Genomic DNA, 20,208 nt, shown 5'->3' on the forward strand with positions numbered 1-20,208 from the left:
AGCAGGCTCCAGGCTCTGAGCTGTCAGCACAGAGCCTGATCTGGGGCTTGAACTCACAAGACATGAGATGGTGACCTGAATCAAAGTCAGATGCTTAACCATCAAAGTCTGAGCTACCCAGGCACCCCAGAACTGGTCTGCTTTCTTCCATCTCAGATGTCTGAATTAAAACCCTGGCATGTGCCCCCAGGTACATCTCTGCCTCTGCTCTGCTCCAACCTCTGATCACTTGCCTGGGGCTCCCTTACAAGCATGTGTCCAGAATGGCACTGGCCCCACAGGTGCGGGGGTTATATCCTCCTTGATGGCTGGGGTGGGGGCTTCTCTCTCTCCAACTGCTGGCTCCCCATCTGGGCCACCCTATTGCTCACTCGACTGAAGTCTACCTCACCACTCAGGAAAACACCAATCTGGTGGAAGTCACCAGTCTTAAGTGTCCCCATAAAGAGATCCTGATTCCAGACAACCCAAGGCTGGCCTCAGGTCCTTGATAAATAAGTGTACTCCAACACCTGAGAAAGGGTTGAAAAAACAGCAGCTATCTTACCCCTGGGTCTGCAGCATGGATCTCCTGTCCCAGGCCCAGATACTTTTAGAGAATTAACTCTGTCTGGGCTGGAGTTATGGCTTCTCTGTGAGCTTCCCTAGAAGGAAGAGTTTCATCTCTACATTTTATTGGTTAATGAGACATAGTCTAAGGTGCTTGTTTTCTTTGGGAAGACAAGAGACAAGGAAGCGTGCCAGTTTTGACCAATTTGTGCGAAATCTGCTGACAGTGAGGGAACAGGAACTGATGCTTCTCACCCACAAGCTTTTCAAACAATTGCAAAAGGACCCCTGGCTTGCAAAACTGAACATTAGCACAGAGGTGATAAATAGGAAGCTAGCAGTGTAGTTCAAAGAAATGATGAGAGGAAGAGGAGATGGTTTCTGACTCCTTGGGGGTAATTTTGTATTCTGAGAGAGGCCTGTGATCAACAAGGGTTCGGATGGACTCAAGGAGGTTCGTTATGTGACGGGTCCCACACCCTTGTGACCAGAGCTGGACTGCTTTATTCACAGTCACCCAACCTAGGAAACACTGCTTTTCCCTGCTCAGTCTCCTCTCCCCATGTGTGTGGATCAACCCATAATACCCCTCAGGAGTACAGGTTATGCAACACAGCTTGAGAAATTTTCTCTAAAGGTGCTGTGCATTCCTAGGGTGTTTAGTCTTGCTCAAGAAGGTCATAAACATATTAATCAAGTGGGATCTCCTGATACTTTTGTGTCCAGCAGTTCTTAATGTCTTCAAGCTTCTAAGGCACTTGGCTTTTCCTGAGTGGCCAGATCCAGTTAATAAGGGCAACCAATATCAGAGTCCTGTGACTCAGGCTGCTTCTTAGCAGTTTAGCAAAACCCAACAGGCTTGACCTTGAAACTCAAACTGCCAGGTTGAACTCTTGGCTCAGCAGCTTACTAAGTGTATGGTTCTGGGAAAGTCCCTTTTGAGACTTAGTTTATGTATCTGCAGAGTGTTCATACTAAACCCTGCTCTGCTGAACTTGAGGACTGTTTTAAGATTAAAACAGTAGATACAGAAACCTTTATGAACTGTGTGCTATAAAGCACAAAACAAATTTAGTTATCTCGCCATAGCATCCATCCTTGTGCCCAGCACAAGAAATTCATGTTTAAGGAAGATACTTTCAGTCAGGACTCTGTTGTCATTATCTCTGAGAGACAAGGGTCTCAGAACTCTCCATATCAACACCCATTCCATTCCAACTGACACCAACAGAGAGGAATGATGGCCTTTCACTTGGAGAGTGTTACAACAGTAGTCAGGAAAGAGAGCAGCTCTTAGCAATTTTTGAACACATGGCAAGCCTGGTTGTCCATCAGAACCCAAAATACCTCTTCAGCATGATGCCTCTTAGCCCACTTGGTGAATCGATCCCATTGCTTCACTGGGATACACTTTGTGGTTGCACACTATCCTATTGCACACACCAGCAAAAGGATTACACCATTTCTGCCATGAGTACACTCCTTTTTCATGCCATGCCCATCCTAGCCAGGCTCTTCAGTGCCACTCAGATCCACTGGGTCCTGACAAAAAGCCCAGAGACAGCAAAGGCCATAGGAAGGAAACCTGTGACCCATCTTCTTATAAGTTCTCCATGTAAATTCCCCCAGGATAAGTCACGTTTCATATTTTAAAGAAGGAGCCCTGGCATGACTCACAGTCCAGATTCTACAGAGAGAAGCAAGCTTCAAACCACCTTCTGTGTTTTACATAGTGACCCTTGACTCTTCCCACCTCAATGAACATAAATAATAGAGCTCCATAAGTAACAGTGGCTCACCGTGGCAATGATTCTCAATGGAGGACATGGAAGATCACTTTCTTATAAGAGAACCCTGCATTTAAGAGCTTACCCTTCACCAATATACCACTAGTCATCTGCATGGCACAAATATTGAAATTTGAGGAGCTGAAGTTTTCAGCAATAAACACAGTGGACCAAGCAAACAGACAGGAGTAGGCTAATCCCAAGGGAGTCCTCCCCTCCCTGTTTTTGTGCAATAAACACCACAACACTGCAACACAAGCCACAGCTTTTCAATACCTTAGAACAGACAAGCCAGATCCATTGGAAGGTTCAGGTTTATGAAGTCCTGTTGCAGCTGTTCCAGCCCAGAAAGCCAAGAAACTAGCATTTTGTTGTATTTCATCAGGGACCTCACAGGGGGAGGCTGGAGGAGACCCGCCTCCCCTCATCACAATGACCCATTTCAGTCTCTTCCTTCCTTCCCATTACCTCCTGGATTTAACATGTCCTGCTGGAATACATTTTGCATCTTCCATCCCTCCAAAGAGAACCTTTTTGGAATGAGCCCTTCAACTTTCCTCCCATATCTAGAGAGCCCTCCTGGATATCTATCCCCATTTGTCTATGCATTCTGTAGAAGATTGGACAGGTAGATGGAACCAACCAAACCCAGGTGGTGGGAGATGATGCCATCAACAAAAATAAGGAAGTCAGTCTTCAGTTGTCTGGAAACTTGGGTCTGAGGCCATGATCTTACCCCTTTGCGTGAGTGTAGTCCAGACGCAGATGTTCACATGGTCCTGAAGTGATCCATCAGCATTATCCCTTCTAGGAAGAGCTCCAGCTGTGGCAGGCAGGGTTCTTTGTGGGATGGTGAGCATTAGCCAGGCCTCCTGCTAGACAGGGTGGAGTCGGGAGGAAAGAGCTCCATGTGAGCCGGAGACACTAGGCTAGAAAGAAAGGTAGGAGGTGGAGGGGAAAGAAAGGCATGAGAGAGGAAGTGGATTATGGGGAAGAGGACCTGAGAGGGCACAGTTCTCTCCTTCAGAGCTACTCACTAAATTTCACAGGAGGCTTGGTTGACTGAAAGTCCTGAGGTTGTGAAGATGGAAGACTGGGAACGAGGGCAGATCTCCCAGATGCTCACTCTTCCGGCATCATTTCAGGGTCTCAGGGCAATCACCCTACATACCTCCTTGTCCCTGCCTCTGAGGGCCCCATCACAGGAGACACACATTTGTCCATCCTGAGTCCTCATTCCAGTCATAACTCATTCCACAGGTATTTACTGAGTGCCAGCTCTATAGTAGGGACTCTGAGGTAGGCAGCAAATAAGATCATCAGGGCCCGTGCCTCACAGAACTTACATTCTGGAAGAGAAGATAGGCATCAAGCAAATAGACAGATAATTTATGATTTGTAATCATAAAAAGTACTGCAAAGGAGAAGTACAGGGTGCTAGGAGGAAATATGGCAGGACACCCAAATTTCTAAGGCAAATGAGGAACAGAATCAGGATTTCTACCTCTCTTCCCCCTTCTTGGCCTGGCAGCAAATAGGGTTTTCTGAGATTCAGAAATGTTTTACTGCTAATATACACAAGGAAACAGACTTAGTTAAATTAGAGAGAGAGTTAAACAAGGAAAAAGTTATAACTGTAAGAAAGGGTACGACATACAGTAATCTTTAATCCTCGTGGTCACCAGTACAAGAGTTGAGCTAAGCTTGAAGGCTTGCATTGGATTCCTTCTGAACACATGGAATCCAACCACTCTTTCATTCCTGAAATTGATGATCACCTCAACACCTGGAAAGGAGGCAGAAATTAATAAGAGAGGTAGAGTAGCTGGCAAAACTACAAACTGATTAAAAATTTCCTCAGGTGATGGTTTTACAGGTGTTTACTTATCTCCAAGCTCATCAGGTTGTATACTTTAAGGATGTACAACTTTTTGCATGCCAATCATACCTCAGTAACAGTCAACACTTCAAAAAAAATTTGTTTTAATTTCTCAAACAGGAATTTGGAACCAAGAGCTTAATGTTTCTTTTATTCTGTTCACCCTGTAACCCTAAATCTAGAAAGCTATCCTGATGTTTCTGTCAACATAATTGATAACAACCTTTTAAAAGCTGACAAAGAGGAAGCTCAAATATCCAACACTAGAAAAAAATATTAAATAAGGATACAAGGTTGAAAACTACCTGTGTGTTAAGGATGTAGTTCCTTCTAAAAGGAAGACAGCCCTCAAAAGGACAGAGTAAATGTGTTGTTTATTAGTCCTTCTTTCTTTGGGGGCTAGAACTTGATCCTCCTGCCCTGCCCTATCTCCTGGCATAGATTTGGATTCCCCCCAAGAAACTTAGGACCCATCCAGCTTTCTCTTCCCTCAACTTGAGGTGAAGGTTGGATGACACAAAAAGAAACAGTTTTAGTATTAGAAAAGGTTCATTAGAAAATTCTCACCCTGAACTCACCCAGAACTGCATGTGATATGCTACTGCCATTCATTAAAACTGACAGGAAATTTTAAAAAAAAAGCAGACATACACATGATGTGTTGTGCAGAAATCAACATTTTGAATAGTATTTAATATCATGAGAAAATGCTCATCACAAGTTATGTGAAAAATTCTGGCATATGTGTCTACAGAATCCGAATTTTATGTGTAAATTAAGTTATGGTTAATCAGATGCATAGAAAAAAAGGATTAATGTTAAAGAATTTTCAAATTTGGTAGTGATATCTCTGGATGGTGTGTTAATGGATGCTTTTTATCTTGTTAATTTTTTCTACAGTGATTATGAGTGCTTTCATATTCAGAAAAAATTATTTTTAAAAAGCCAGGAGTATGTTCATAAAGACTTGAGGTGAATTTTCATCTTAGACTCACAGAGTCTCTTGGGTGGCTGCCTTCACCACACTAGCTCTACACATCAGCCGGAAGTCATGAAAGTTCCATGCAATAGATTTGCTTATCAATCAATCGCTTGCTCCCAGACTTTGTATTAATTACTACTTCCTTGGAGATGACAGTTGAGGAAGAATATGGGTGGAATGTGTGACAAAGATGAGAATAGCCACAATGAGAAGTAATGTAATGAGAAGTACAGCATCTAACAGCAGTTCTGCGGAAGGAAGGTAAGTGGGTCCGGAAGTGGAAGGGTCAAGAAATGAATTTTGAAACAAATGGCATTGAGATGGACTTTGAAGGATGAAAAATATTTTAAGGAACAAAAATAAAGCATGGCTGCCATTATTAACCATACACATGGCACACACCTCACAGTGCATCATGTCAGTTAATTCTCACACAATCCAATGGAGTAGGTTTTTATTATCTCCATTTTATGGGGGAAGAAATTGAGGATCTGAGAGACAACTGATGGTGGAACCTGTCTTCTGAGTTAGATCTGTCTGACTACAGCGAGAATACTTCCTGTGTGTCATCCACACAGGGACAGCAGTGTATGCAAAGGCAGGTAGGTGGGCAGTCCCACCACTCGCACTGGGGAATAAGCCTGGAAATAAGCCTGGAAAGAGGGTTGGGAGTGAATATGGAAGGTCTCAAATGCCCAACATTTAACTCATTCTGGCAATAAAAATTTAATTCTATTCAGGCAACAGAAAGACAAAGAAAGCTTCCAAACAGTAACGAAATCAAAGGTATATTTTATGAAAAATAATCAGATAAGAAGATGGGCTGATTTGGGGGGAGATTGGAAGCAAGGAAATCAGTTGGAAGGTTGCTGGACTAGTTTAGGGACAGGGCATGAGAGACTGAATGAGGGTTGTAAAATAAGAATAGAAAGGAATGGAAAGATATGTGTGGCATCTCATAGGCAGAACCTGCAGGGATTGGCCCCTGACTGGATGTACGGTACAAGGGAGAGCAAAATCAAAGGTGGCTCCAAGGTCTCAAGTCCCCACAACTGGAAGGATAATGATGCTATAATGGAGTGGGGGGTGGGGGGGGGGTGGGGAGAAGGATCAAAAGGAGCAGGTTACAACAGGAAATTCAGCTTTAGGTATGTTTGAGGCTAAAGTGTTAATGGGACACTCAGATGATGAAATCTGAGAGGTCACCAGAAAATTTGGGTTAGAGTTTGAGACAGTAATAAACCCTGGTGGGAGTGATGTGGGGATCATGTAGCTAGACATGTTTATTGGAGCCACAGGAATAGCTGAAATTGCCAAAGGATTGCATGAAGGGAGAAAGGAGTTGAGGGGAAAGGAGAGAAGCCAGAAAGGGAGAGAAAGAGTCATAAGAGAGACAGGAAGGCAACCAAGAGTTTCAAGACACAAAAGTCAGAGGAGGAGTATTTTAAGAAGGGAGTGATTATTGACCGTATCAGTGCTAAAAGGTCAAGGATTCTGATAAATTAAAAGCCTTCAGATGTTTAGACTAGAATCTCTCAGGTGACCTTGGAAAGTGAGAAGGCGACGGAGGCCTGATTTGGAGAAGTGGGGAGGTAGAGGTTAAAGAGTGGGTGGTGAGGCAATAAATGAAGAGGCTCCATTTAACTGCACAAGAAATTTATCAAGTGTTTATTAAATACTTACTGGGTGACCTTCTTGCGTATCTGGGGATATCCGAAGAAACTGAAACCAATATCCTCATCATCATGTTCTAAAAGTCTCACTTTATTCCAACTCCTCTTATGATGCTGATTTTTAAAAACAGCTTTATTGAGGTATCATTCACATACCATACTATTCACCCGTTTAAAGTGTGTAATTCCATAGTTTTCCGTAAATTCACCGATGTATGCAATTATGGTACTAATTTTCAAGGCAGAACATTTGGGAATATGGTTTGGAAGTCAATACTTACAATTAATGCTGTAAGGGAGGGAGAAAGTGGACCCCAAACACCACCACCACCAATTCTCCACTGACGCTCTCTTGAGCAGAGTCACAGAACGGAGGGAAGACGCAAAGGTGCTTTGCCTATAATGGCCACCAGGTGACAGCAGAACCCTTGCCCTGTCTCAGGCCGCAGAAGACAAACCAGTTGGGAGGGTCCAGAGACCTTTTCTCTCCCCAGTTCCTTCCTGTTACTTACTCTTTTCTTCTAGGTAACTCTAAAAGCTCACGACAGGCCCTGCTAACAGGTCCTACCTAATCCATAGGCATTTATCATTCTGGAGGCTTAGTACACCTCGGGTCCTCTGAGCAGACACCAAGACTAGATGAGGGTCCTGAGGTGTTTAGTAGGGGAGCCCAGGAAGGCTAGGAGAGCTGTCAGACCATGAGGTAAGTCTGCCTCTGAGTCAAGGAGAGAGGGTAGGAAGATTGGGTGCATTTCTGCAGCAGAGTTAGCAGTTAGCATAAGAAAGGTTTGTTGAGGTCTTCAAGGAGAGGGAATTCTGTGTCTCCCAGGAAGGGGCCTCCCTTAGTATCCTGGCTAAGCTCAATTAATGGCTGCACAGCTCCTAGCTACCCCCACCAGAGAATAAGCTCCTCCCATCCCCTGCATCTGACTCTGTTCCTTCTCTCCTGGATGAATCCAGATACAAACATCCTCCCAAGCAAGCCCTACCTTTTCCACGCCTCTGTCTTTGGCTCCTTCTTGCTTGTAAACAGGGAAACTTGAAGGTAGTGATGGGATTGGGTGTGTGTTGACTTTAACCCTGACCCACAGGCCCAGGTGCCAGTTTGTCCTGGCAGGAAGCTGGGGGGCCAGCACCAGGCCCCATTCCTTTTCCTGGGGTCCCCACTGTCTCAGGTGATCCTCCCCAGGCATCTAAGTGGTTGGCAGCGTGGTTCTGGTCTCAGCCAAGGCCTAGTACATACATGGTAGGGCAACCGTAGCTTTGCAGGTGGTCCAGAGGGCCAGGTAGCTCTTAGGGTTTCAGGATGAAGAAGCTGGCATTTGTCTAAGGAAAGCTGAGATTTGTTAAGGAGGGTGATAGGGGAGAAGAGTAATGGGCACCCAGCATGATAGCCACTGACTGTGTCAGTGGCCCCTGTGGGCCTGCCTGAGTGCTCTTGGGGCTGAGGGACACACTGTATATGGGGTTCTGGGTTTGGCTCCTCTCTCCCCTGGCTGGGTCTCAGTTGCAACACAGGCTTGGGAGGGATGGGATGAATACAGTTGGCTTTCTGGGCTGCTGCTTGACAGGAGGGCCTGGGGAAACCAACAATTCTGCAAGAATGTTGTCTGGGCCAGATGACATTACAAATCCAGAATTCTCAAGGCAAATATAAGGCAATAACTTCAGGCTTTAATAGGGAATCCAGCCAAATCCTGATGTGGGAACAGCAGAGAAATAGCCTGGAAATCCACCATGATTACGTTATTTTATACCTTCTGTGTCAAAGGCAAAGCTGAAGGCAAGCATGAGATTTTCCCTTTTCCATCCTCTACAGGGAGCATTGCAGAAGAAAGGTGGAAACCAGATGCCTCTGGGTGACCATGGGGCCTTCCAGACTGTAATTTGCCTAGGGCCAGGGCCCCAGGTTCCAGGGTTTATGAAGCCTGGATGGGACCATGGGTGTAGTGGTGGGTGGTGGGAGGGCAGAAGAGGGATGGGACACATCAAATCTCCTGTCCACTCTCTGCTTAGCATGTTTGTTCTGTGGTTGGGAAGACTGCTTACTAGATGATCTGTGAAGTACCTACCACCCACTCAGCAGGTGCACTATTCCTAGCACATCACCCCCTACCTCAAAACCCCGAGCTCGCATAACTTTTCTGAGCCTTACAAAATAAGGTTAAATATAGGGGTAAAAAAAAATTTAATATTTATTTATTTATTTTGAGAGATAGGCAGAGAGCATGAGTGGGGAGAAGGGCAGAGAGAGAGGGAGAGAGAATCCTGCGCTGTAAGCTCGGAGCCTGGTGTGGGACTCAAGCCTATGAACCATGAGATCATGACCCTAGCCAAAATCAAGAGTAAGATGCTTGACCTACTGAGCCACCCAGGCACTCCAAAAATAAGGGTAAATATTAATAGATTAATAGATTGTCACACACACAAAATAAATGAGTCTGTTTCAAGCCTACCCTGTTCCCCTAACCAGTTCTAGGGTATCTATATTAGCAAGGGTCCTTCTCCATTTCCTGAACCTGTACCCCACTTAATACGTTTACACTCTGCCATTATCAGATGCTATCTTGCCTAATTGGCTATTGTGCTTTCTCCTGTTTCTCTTAGAAATCTGTGGGTTCCCCAGGGGCAGGAGCAGAATTCTGACTCCATTCTCCCCCATGCAGAGCACAGCTCTGACTTTCTGCTGGACACATGGGTGGCTCGGTCAACACTAAATCCCCAGGTGGACACATTGGCTCAGAGAAACAGAATGGGAGAGCAGCAGACTCTTGGCTGGAAAAGGCTGGTAGAAGAGTCACAGAGGGAAGCTTGGCTCGGAACACAGCCAGCTGCCCTCTGGACCTTGCAGTCCTGCTGTGCCCAGCTCAGCTGCTGTGTCAGTGCAAAGCAGAGGTGACATCAGCTGTGGAAGAGGTTACTATCAGGCAAAGGGAAGGCCATGGGAGGGAAAACTATCTGCGCTCCCTGGCATGGGGCTAGATTGAATGGGGAAAGGTTGTAGGACTCAGGGAGGGTGGGGGGCACTTCTTAGTTCTGGTAGAGGCCTGCAGGGGGCTACACACAGGGAGTAAAAAGGGAGAAGAGAAAAAAGGGGGGTAGGGGAAGGGCTAGAAAGACTTGGAACCTGACCTTTGACCCTGGAAGGGAGGCACTGGTTTGGAATCCTGGAACACTAGTTGTGATACCCTCAGGGCACTCTTAGCAACCGAGAGAAACAAATGGGGTTATACTTCTCTCTCTCTCACCACAGTAGAGGCAGTCCCACCCCCTCATCCCACTTTGGCTCAACAGAACCATGGCAAGAAGGACTTCCTTCATCTCTTTTGTTGTGGCAGGTGCTGTGCCTGTGTCTGCCTGTCCTCTGTGCTGTCTATCCTACATGGAATACTCAAATGTGGGGTTGCCTTTCCAGAATGGGGAAAGATGCCCTGCGGGAGGTCAGGCCACCACAGAAATCCCTAGCCTGGCCCTGGCCCTGTGATCTCATCCCTGGGTCTCACATACCTGGGCAATCAGTCCCTAGGTCACATATTATGCCCCAAGACATTAACTGTTCCCAATCACACTATGTCATCTGGAGACATACCCCAAAGCCCTGGAGATAGATCGTATGTCCTGGTAGAGACCCTTCCCAGGTATGCACACCTGAACATGTAAGCACAAGTCCAAAAGACACACTGCAGGGACCTCGTCGGTGGGGTGTCAGATTAGAGTATCTGTGCTTTTCTGGGCACATAAACTCATCAACTGCTGACCTACACTTTCACCACTAATGGCCCCATTGGATTTAACACCACCATCTCCTTCAGGAAGTCTTCCCAGATTCTATCAAAAAGGTCTGGGGTGTGCCTCTTCTCACCCTATGTTAAGCTCATCATAAATTACTCATAAGGGTCTCCCCCCACTATGGTGACTCCCCAAGGTCAGGAGCTCCTTATGACCTCAGCACTTGCCACTATGCCTGGGACCATGTGGTTGTTCCATAAACGTTCACTGAACGAGTGAACCAGTATAGTCATGGAGGTATGGGGGCCCCAGCCCTTATTTCTCTCAAGCACTTCTAGAACCCAGTGGTGCCAGGACAGGATCCAGAAGGGCAGACAAGACTGGTCCCCTCTCCTCTGGGAAGGAAGAGGGGAGTGCACTCACACTAGCTCTACCGGTTGTCTGCTGCCTGTGAGTCAGCTTGGGCCAAGGGCAGGGAGGATTCCAAAGCCCAAGGGGTCCTTCCCCGTCTCTCAACACAGAGAGCTAGCTAGGGCACATGTGTGCTGGGCCAGATGCAGGAACTGGCTTCCATCCATTCTGCACACTGAACGTGTCCCATGGGAAAGCCTGAGGTCAGAGTTGTGAGGACACTGTGTACAGTGCTGGCCTCCAGCCTTGCTGCATGATGCCATGAGCAGTGTGGATGGACAGATACGTAGGGCTGGTTGGATCACAACTTGTCTCAGTGTGCTTGTTTATTTGGGCAAGTTGACATGTTAATCTCAAGACCTAGAGCTTCAGCAGCTGACCTGTGGCTTCAGCAGCTGGGAGAAGCCTTGGGTCCAGTACCTGTCAGTCATGGGGGAACAGATGGGCCTAGTTTTTGTGACTCCTGGGGTAGAGACTTAGGTAAGGCAATGTGTTGTCTTTACTTAATGTGCACCCAGAGTTGACTTAGATCTGTGTTTTAAAGTGTTAAAGGGTGGGGAAGGAGAAGGCAAGAAGGCCAGAGCCAGAGGGCAGCTAGGCCAGGAGACAGTCATGAGTTCCCCCAGTGCCCCTGCGGTGCCCAGCCAGTGCTTCTGTGGGTCCTGTATCTCCAGGCTCAGAGCCTTATGGATGTTGCTGGCCTCTTCTTGCAGGGCGCCCAGAAGGGCAAAAGGAAGGGAACGTCAAGTGCGCTGTCCAGGTTGTATGAAGATCTGCGAGCATACCTCCCCCCAACCCACCACCCCCATTTGACATCTGGCTGGGGACAGTCACAGACCCACAGAGCAGGTGTTCCACAAAGACTGGACCCAATCACGAAGCTGCAACTCCATCTTTCTCTTTCTTTCTGCAGCCTAATGTGCCGTAACTCTGTGGATGTGTCTCCAAGCCCCCTCTCCCTGAACGGGTCAAGAAAAGACAAAAGGGAGGCCTAAACTGTTCCCAGTGCTGGGGCTTGTCCAGGTGATGAGTCAGCATTCAAGAGACTCACAAGCTCTCCTGGGATGAGGGTCACTCACATACAGAAAGCCTATCACAGGGGCTCTCACCCTTTCCCCAAACACCTGGGAGACCAGAGTTGGATCTATTGACTTCCCACCTGAGAGGGAAGCACATGATGATCAAAGTCTGCTTGCCCCCATTTCACAGAAGAGAAACTGAGGGACAAAGCATTGAAAGAACCAATCAAAGATGAAGCTGGGAGTAGAGTGGGAAGAAGGAAACAGGCTCCGGAAACTTGTTAGTTTCCATCCTCCCAAGTGTCAGCTTATGACTACTGTGTCACCCCCTTGCCTACCGTGGCCTAGGGAAAGAAACTGAAACCTACGAAGGGTGTGATTGGGATCAGCCACAATGCAATGCAGGGTCAGTATCACGATGGCCAGGACGTGGAGTCCTCAACACGAGTCCAGGAAGCAGAGACCAGCACACGGTGTGTGCCCATGTATTTCAGGCCTTGTCAGAGTCAACAGAGGGACTGTCTTGACAGATGTGGCACCTGAACTTGCAGCCGAGAGTGACTCACAGCCACAGGAGGTGAGGCAGAGAAAAGCCATAAGCCTGCTTATTCCTGAAAGCCCAGGAAAGCTCTGGGAGAGGGCCACCCTCCTCTGACCCCAACCCCCCATGCCCGGAAGACCTCCCCTTCCAGGAACATCATGGCTTCCCACGGAAGTCTGCCCCACCGTCACTGGGTTCCTTACACTGGGAACCCCAAAGCCATGACTGGGGCCACGAGGTCATTAAAGAGAGGCTGACGCCACTCTGAGAAGTGGCTGCCCATCCCAGAGGCACAGAGATCTCTCTCATCTCCTTTGACAGTGACCTGCTTGGGGTCATGTCCTTTCTTTGTGGGGGAGAGGAATTGTACAGGCCAATCAACCTCTTTGCCCTCTCAGCAGTGGGAAGAGGCAGGAGAGTGCTCTGACTGCCCAGCCTTCTACCAGGTGTCCCTGTGAGACAGACATCAAGCAAATGCAACAGGACAAGTGCTGGAGAGGGTTCAGCTGCCAGGCCCCTGATGGAAAGAAAATCAAATAAGAACTAGGGCACAGAATTCCTCAGAAAGATCCTTATCCTTGGCAGAGGTCAGGAAGTTTGAGAGGTCAGGTGGAGACACTCAGGTGCTCTGGTGAGCTCTGCCCTCAGGCTGTCCCCTTGCAACTATGTGCAATCTAGAAATCAACATCTCCTGATGGAGGTTCTGCCTACTCTGGGCCCAGCCCACCCATGAGGGTGAGACTTGATTACAATATCTGTGCCCCAGAGGGGAGCCAGGAAAGTCATAGGCTGGTGAGAACTCAGCTAGGAAATTTGTAAGGCCCAAACACGGAATCACCAGGCTTACAGGGCAAGGGACGGTAATTAGAATGTAGAGAGGAAGGTAGAGAGGTAGGGACATAGGGTGTAGGGAGGTAGGAAGGAAAGAAGGAAGGAAGGAAAGAAAGAAGGAAGGAAGGAAGGAAGGAAGGAAGGAAGGAAGGAAGGAAGGAAGGAAGGAAGGAAAGAAAGAAGGAAGGAAAGAAGGAAGAAAGGGCAGGGCAGAGGGAGAGAGAAAAGAGGGGCTTTGGGTGCCTGTTGAGCAAAGATGATGCCCATAATGTGCAAAATTTCTGCATTCAGTAGAACAATTTATTTTAAATCCCCTTATCCTTTCTTTCTCCATCTGACCTTTTATATCTGTTTATTTTGTTACTTGTCCCTCCCAGCAGAATGTAAGCTCCTTAAGGGCAAGAACATGGACCTAATTCACCAGTGATACTAGCTTTCCACAACAGTGCCTGCTCTGTATAGCGGGGGCACACTAAATATGTCAGGTATTCTGAGGGTATGAATGAAGCAAGCAAATTTTGGCACTCCCTTTCCTGGGCTCCTACTCGGGGGCCCAACCCTTCCTAGCTAAGCTGAGGGAAAATACCACACCCTGAAGTGTGCACCTCATCAGTGTTCAGTTTGATGATCTTGACAATTGTATGTATTCAGATAACAAGCACCCAAAACAAGACGTAGAACATTTCAGTGACCAAAATCTTCCCCCTGGCCCATTTCCAAATCAAATCCTCCTATCCTGGGCAACCTCATTCTGCCTTTTTCACTGGAGACTAGTCTTTCCTGTTCCTGGATTTCCTATGAAGGGAATTGGCCGTCATGTCCTTTCAGTGGCCACCTTCTTTGTTGAGCATGTTTTTGACAATCATCCATGTTGCTGCATGTATTTGTGGTTCATTCTTTTCGATTCTGATCTGTCTGCTGGATGAATGGCCCATAAGTCGTTTACCTGGTCTCCACCTGGCGAACTTTTTAGGTGTTTCCCATCTGAGGCAACAATGAATGAGGCCGCAGTGGATTTTCTTGTGGACACAGGTTTTTGTTTCACTTGAGGACATTCCTAGGAGTGGAATTACTGGATCTTAGGATGGATGGATGTTCACCTTTATCAAAAACTGCCCAACCATTTTCTGAGGTAGTTGTACCATTTCATGTTTCCCCCAGCAATGCACGAGGGTTCTGGCTTCCTACGTGCTCGCCCAGACCTACTGTTCTCAGTCTTTTTAAACGTAGTCACTCTAGTAAGGATGTAGTGTTATCTCACTGTAGCTTTTTGAAAAATCATTTTATTGAGATCTGATTTACAGCCCACACCATTTATCCATGTAAGTTGTACATCTGGCGCCTTTTACTATATTCACGATGTGGTACATCCATCAGCAAAATCAATTTTAGAACATTTTCATTACCCCATAAATGGGGGGGGGTGCACTCCTTAGCCATCACCCCTTCTTCAATCTCCCTCATACCCTCTCCAAGCCTTAGGCAACCATCAATCTACTCCATTTTTATAGATTTCCCCATTCTGGACATTTCATGTATTTTGGATAATAGGATGTGACCTTGAAAAAAAATTTTTTTAATGTTCATTTTTGAGACAAAGAGAGAGAAAGAGCACAGGCAGTTGAGGAGCAGAGAGAGAGGGAGACACAGAATCTGGAGCAGGCTCCAAGCTTTGAGCTGTCAGCACAGAGCCAGATGTGGGGCTCAAACTCACAAACTGTGAGATCATGATCTGGAACGAAGTCGGACGCTCAACCAACTGTGCCACCCAGGTGTCCCTGATGTGGTCTTTTGTGACTGAGTTCTCTCACTTAGCATTATATGTGTAATATATTATATAATATATGTGTATATATTTTACCGTAATAGTAAGGGACTTTCTTTTTTTAATGTTTTATTTTTATTTATTTTGAGAGAGAGAGAGAGAAAGAGAGAGAAAGAGAGAGAGCTCAAGTGGGGGAGGGACAGAGAGAAAGAGATGGGGAGAGAGAATCCCAAGTCAGCTCACCACGGTCAGCACAGAGCCTGATGTGGGCCTTGAACCCACAAACTGTGATATTATGACCTGAACTGAAAGCAAGAGTCAGGTGCTCAACCAACTGAGCCACCCAGCAGCACCAGGTTTAACTTCTTGAGAAACTGCCAAAATGTTTTCAAAAGTGGCTGCACCATTTTACATTCCCTCCAGTAGTGTGTGGGTATTCCAATATCTCCACATCCTCACCAACACCTGTTATCATCTGTCTTTTTTATTTTCTAATTGTTGTTTTTTTTTTTTTTTGAGAGAGAGAGATGATTGGGGGAGGGGGAGAAGGAGAGGGAGAGAGAGAATTTTGAGCAGCCTCCATTCCCATCTCAGAGCCCGATGTGTGGGGCTTCATCTCATGATCTTCAGATCAAGATGGTGAGACCATGACCTGAGCCAAAATCAAGAGTCAGTCGCATAACCAACTGAGCCATCCAGGCACCCTATCTTTTTAAAAAAACTATCCTAATGGGTATAAAGTATCTCAATGTGGTTTTGACTTGCATTTCCCTGATGGATAATATATTGATATTGAGCATCTTTTCTTGTGCTTATAGGCCATTTGTGAATCTTCATTGGAGAATATCTATTCAAATTTTAATTGGGTCACTTGTCTTTTTATTATGGAGTTGTAAGAGGTCTTTGTGTGTTCCAGGTATAAGTCCCTTATCAGATATATAATATGCAAACATTTTCTCCCATTCTGTGGGTTGTCTTTTCACTTCCTTGATAATATCCTCTGAAACACAAAAGTTCTTAATCTTGACAAAGTCCAAATTATCTATTTTTTCTTTTCTTTTTTTTAAGTTTATTTATTGAAAGTAAATATGAGTGCACATACACGCAAGTGGGGGAAAGGGTAGAGAGAGGGAGAAAGAGAATCCCAAGCAGGCTCAGCACTGTCATTACAGAACCCAATGCCAGGCTCAAACTCACAAACCACGAGATCATGACCTGAGCCAAAATCAAGAGTCTGGCGGGCATTTAACCGACTGAGCAACCTGGCGCTCTTCTATTTTTTCTTTTGTTTGTTTATGCCTTAGGGGTGATATCTAATACTAGTGATGTTGAACAATTTTAATGGGTTTATTGGTCATTTTTATGTCTTCTTTTGTGAAATGTCTATTCAAATATTTTGCCGCTTTTTTTATTGAGTTGTTTATCTTTTTAAGTGCTGTAATATATGTTCCCATTCTCTGGCTTGTCTATTTGTTTTATTTGTTTTCTTTCTTTCTTTTTTTTTAATGTTGATTTTCAGAGAGACAGCGTGAGTGTGGGAGGCACACAGAGAGAGGGACAGAGGATCTGAAGGGGTCTCTGCACTAACAGCCCCAAGCCCAATGCAGGGCCGGACTCATGAACCATGAAATCATGACCTGAGTCAAAATTGGATGCTCAACCGACTGAGCTACCCAGGTTTAATACTTTTTTGATACCAGAGAAGTTTAGCTTTCATGACATCTAATTTATCTATCTTTTCATATAATTATTGCTTTTTGTGTTCTGTCCAAAAAATCTTTTTCTACCACAGGTCACAAAGATATTCTCCTGTGGCTTTATACACAAGCTTTGTGGTTGTGGGTTTTGCATTTAATACTATGATCAAATTAATTAGGGGCATAAAGTGAGTTAGAGGTTGAGGTTCATTTATTCTGTATGGATATACAGTTGTTATAGCAATATTTGCTAAAGAGACTTTCCCCTCCATATTGTATTGACCTGGGAGCTTGGCAAAAAGTCACTTAACCATATATGTGTTGGTGTATTTCTAAAATTTCTAGTTCATTTTATTGATCTATTTGTCTCTAATTTTGCTAATATGACAGTGTCTTGACTACTCGAGCTTTACAGTTACTCCTGAAATAAAATAGTTTTATTCCTCCAACTTTGTTCTTCTTTTTCAAGACTGTTTTTGCTATTCTAGGCAGTTTGCATTTGCATTTCCATTTAGAATCAGCTGATCTATATACTTTTTATTAAAAAAAACATGTTGGATTTTTATAGAGATTAACCTATAGAACATTTGAGTTTTTTCATCCAAGACACAATGTATACCTGTTTATTATATTCCCTCTGGTTCTTTAAAAACTTTTAATTTCTATCATAAAGGGTTTGTTGTTTTCAGTGCAGATATCCTGCAAATATTTTTTAAGATTTATTTCTTTCTTTATGATATTCATGATGTTATTTTTAAAAATATATTTAAATATATTGCTTTCCAATTGCTCTTTTAAAGTACACAGCAGGGAATTATTTTTTATCTTGACTTTGTATCTTTGACCTTTCTGAATTCTCTCGCCAATTTTGGCTTTTGGGGAATAAATTTCACAGAGTTTTTCATATGTAAATTATGTCTCCTGCAAATAATAACAGTTTTTCTTTTCCTATGTTTAGGAATTTCATTTCTTTTTCTTGCTATACGCTAGCTAGGATTTTTATTTTTATTATTTTTATTTTTTTTTCAACGTTTATTTATTTTTGGGACAGAGAGAGACAGAGCATGAACAGGGGAGGGGCAGAGAGAGAGGGAGACACAGAATCGGAAACAGGCTCCAGGCTCTGAGCCATCAGCCCAGAGCCCGACGCGGGGCTCGAACTCACGGACCGCGAGATCGTGACCTGGCTGAAGTCGGACGCTTAACCGACTGCGCCACCCAGGCGCCCCTAGCTAGGATTTTTAATGCAGTGTTGCACGGAAGAGGTAAGAGCAGACATGCTTGCCTTTTCCCACATTTTAAGAAAAAAGGATCTAATACTTCATCATATTAGCTACAGGGTTTTTGCAGGTGTTCTTTATCAGGTTAATGAAGTTTCCTACTATTCCCAGTGTTCTAAGAGATTTCTATCTTGAATCCCACCCGTAGCTTTAACAACAGTACTGAGCCCTTGTACTATTTCCTTCACCACGTCAGTACAACCGAAATGCACACTTATCTCCCTTTATTCAAACAACCAACTCAGTGCCTGAGGTTTCCTATACCTTTCCCTCCTACTAGAGCCAATGAAAGAGTCGAATGATGACATTAAGACTTTGTCTCAAGGAACTTGGAGTTTGGTAAGAGAGGTGAGATTCATGAAGGTAATTATTCTTAAGTCTGTGTAAGAAGGGCCATAGATTTTGCAGTACATTCTCTGGAGGCTCATGGAGGAGGGAAAGCATATCCAGCAGTGGTGAAGTTCAGGGAAAGCTTTAAGAATGGGATGGAGTTGAATTTGCCTTGAATATTAACTACGATTTGGACAGGTCGAGGAGAGGGGAAGAAAAGTTGGGAAGATGGAACATGATGGCTCCAGGTTAGAGAGCCACCCTCACGCACAATGAAGGGTACAGCCCTAAAGGAACCCTGGATCTTCTCCCTGGAAGAGTGACCCTGTGGTTGGTAGAGGAATTGAGTAGACAGTGCAGAGCAAGCCCGAGGAGCAGCATGTGCACAGACTTCCCTTCTACACGCCCAGCACTTCGCAGCCATGACAAGACCCGCTGCTCCTAAGGGAGGCAGCCAGTCAGTCTCATTCAAAACTTTTGCACCGGCCAGGGAGCCACGACTGGAATGGAGGTGCCGGTGACTGGCCAGGGAGGTGGCCTGACCCCGAGACCAGTGGCCAACGAGGGAGCTCCTCAGTCCTCCTCCCAGGCAATCCCAGGTGCCTCTCTTGCTGGGAAGCCAATGGCTGGCACCAGCCCCTTGTGCTCTCCTCTTCCCAGAGGAAGGATCCTGGGACAGGATTCCGGGACGCCTGGCTGTGGAAGGAGGCTGGGAGGAATGCATGGCCTGCCTGGTCCTGGGCTTGCTCTCATGGTCAGCCTCCCACAGGCCCAGAAAGACAGGGGGCATGACGGACAGGGCAGGGAGGTCAGAGCGTCTCAGGAATCCAGGATTCTGGGCAGGGACTTAGACTTTGGGCTGTAGCATCACACTTCTGAAAGGCTCAACTCCTGGCTGCTGTGACCAGAGGCAAGCGACTTAACCTCCCCTTATCTCAGCTGAACGCACAAGGCGCCTCATGGAGTCGCAGTAAAGATGACATAAAATGATCCTTGCGAAGTGGCTTGCAGTAATAATGCAACACCTGTTGGTTACTCGTGCTGCACACACCAGTCCTCTGGCCTGTGTCTGTGTGAAAGCGAAAGCGTGCGCTCTCTGCCTTTTTCCTTGAAGGAGAACCCCGAATTACAACCTGGCTCAAGTCTCACCGAAACATCCCAGAGGCATAGAGGCCTGTGCGCAGCACAGAGGGATGGGATTCCTACCCCCCTCCCCACCCTCCACCGCGGTGCCTGGCAGTGACTGCCCCCTGCTGAGCGCGCCCCGAGGCGGAACACCCTGCGCGCGTGCAGGTACACACGCACACACGCGCGCGCGCGCGCACACACACACACACACACACACACACACGTGGATGTGCAGGCATGTGTGCCGGCCGCCCGTCCCGAGCCCCCGCGGGTTCCGCAGGCTCGGGTTCGTGCGGCGGGGCTGGTGGGCGGGGCAGGGCCATTGTTCCGCAGCGGCCCCCGGCCCCGCGCCCGCCGGGGAGCCACGCGGGACCCCGCCGGCCCCCTTTGCCCGGGACCCCAGCTCGGAAGCCACGTCTCGCCCGCCTCCCACGCGTCTCTGGGCGCGCGAAGACAGGACCGAGCTGCGCGGAGTGGTCGGCCCCGGGGCTTCCCCACTGTTGCCAGGGAAACTTCCCCGGTGCCCAGGCGTTCGCCCGCGGTCGGGGGCCAGTCCCGGGCGGGTAGCCACCCCCCACTCCCGGACCGGGTCCTCTCCCGCGTGCGG

General features: G+C 46.5%; 1 long non-coding RNA gene across 1 annotated transcript; it reads right to left on the bottom strand.

Annotated features, from left to right (window-relative positions):
* Positions 1 to 2,653: 2,653 nt before the first annotated feature.
* On the bottom strand, positions 2,654 to 4,123 carry LOC123381040. The gene is made up of 3 exons (XR_006587542.1): positions 3,994 to 4,123; positions 3,374 to 3,685; positions 2,654 to 3,265 (listed from the first exon to the last, which is right to left on the bottom strand). It is a non-coding gene; the product is annotated as an uncharacterized LOC123381040 (long non-coding RNA).
* Positions 4,124 to 20,208: the final 16,085 nt, after the last annotated feature.

The sequence above is a fragment of the Felis catus genome, chromosome D2 (genome assembly GCF_018350175.1).
Source record: "Felis catus isolate Fca126 chromosome D2, F.catus_Fca126_mat1.0, whole genome shotgun sequence".
Classification (NCBI taxonomy): Eukaryota; Metazoa; Chordata; class Mammalia; order Carnivora; family Felidae; genus Felis; species Felis catus.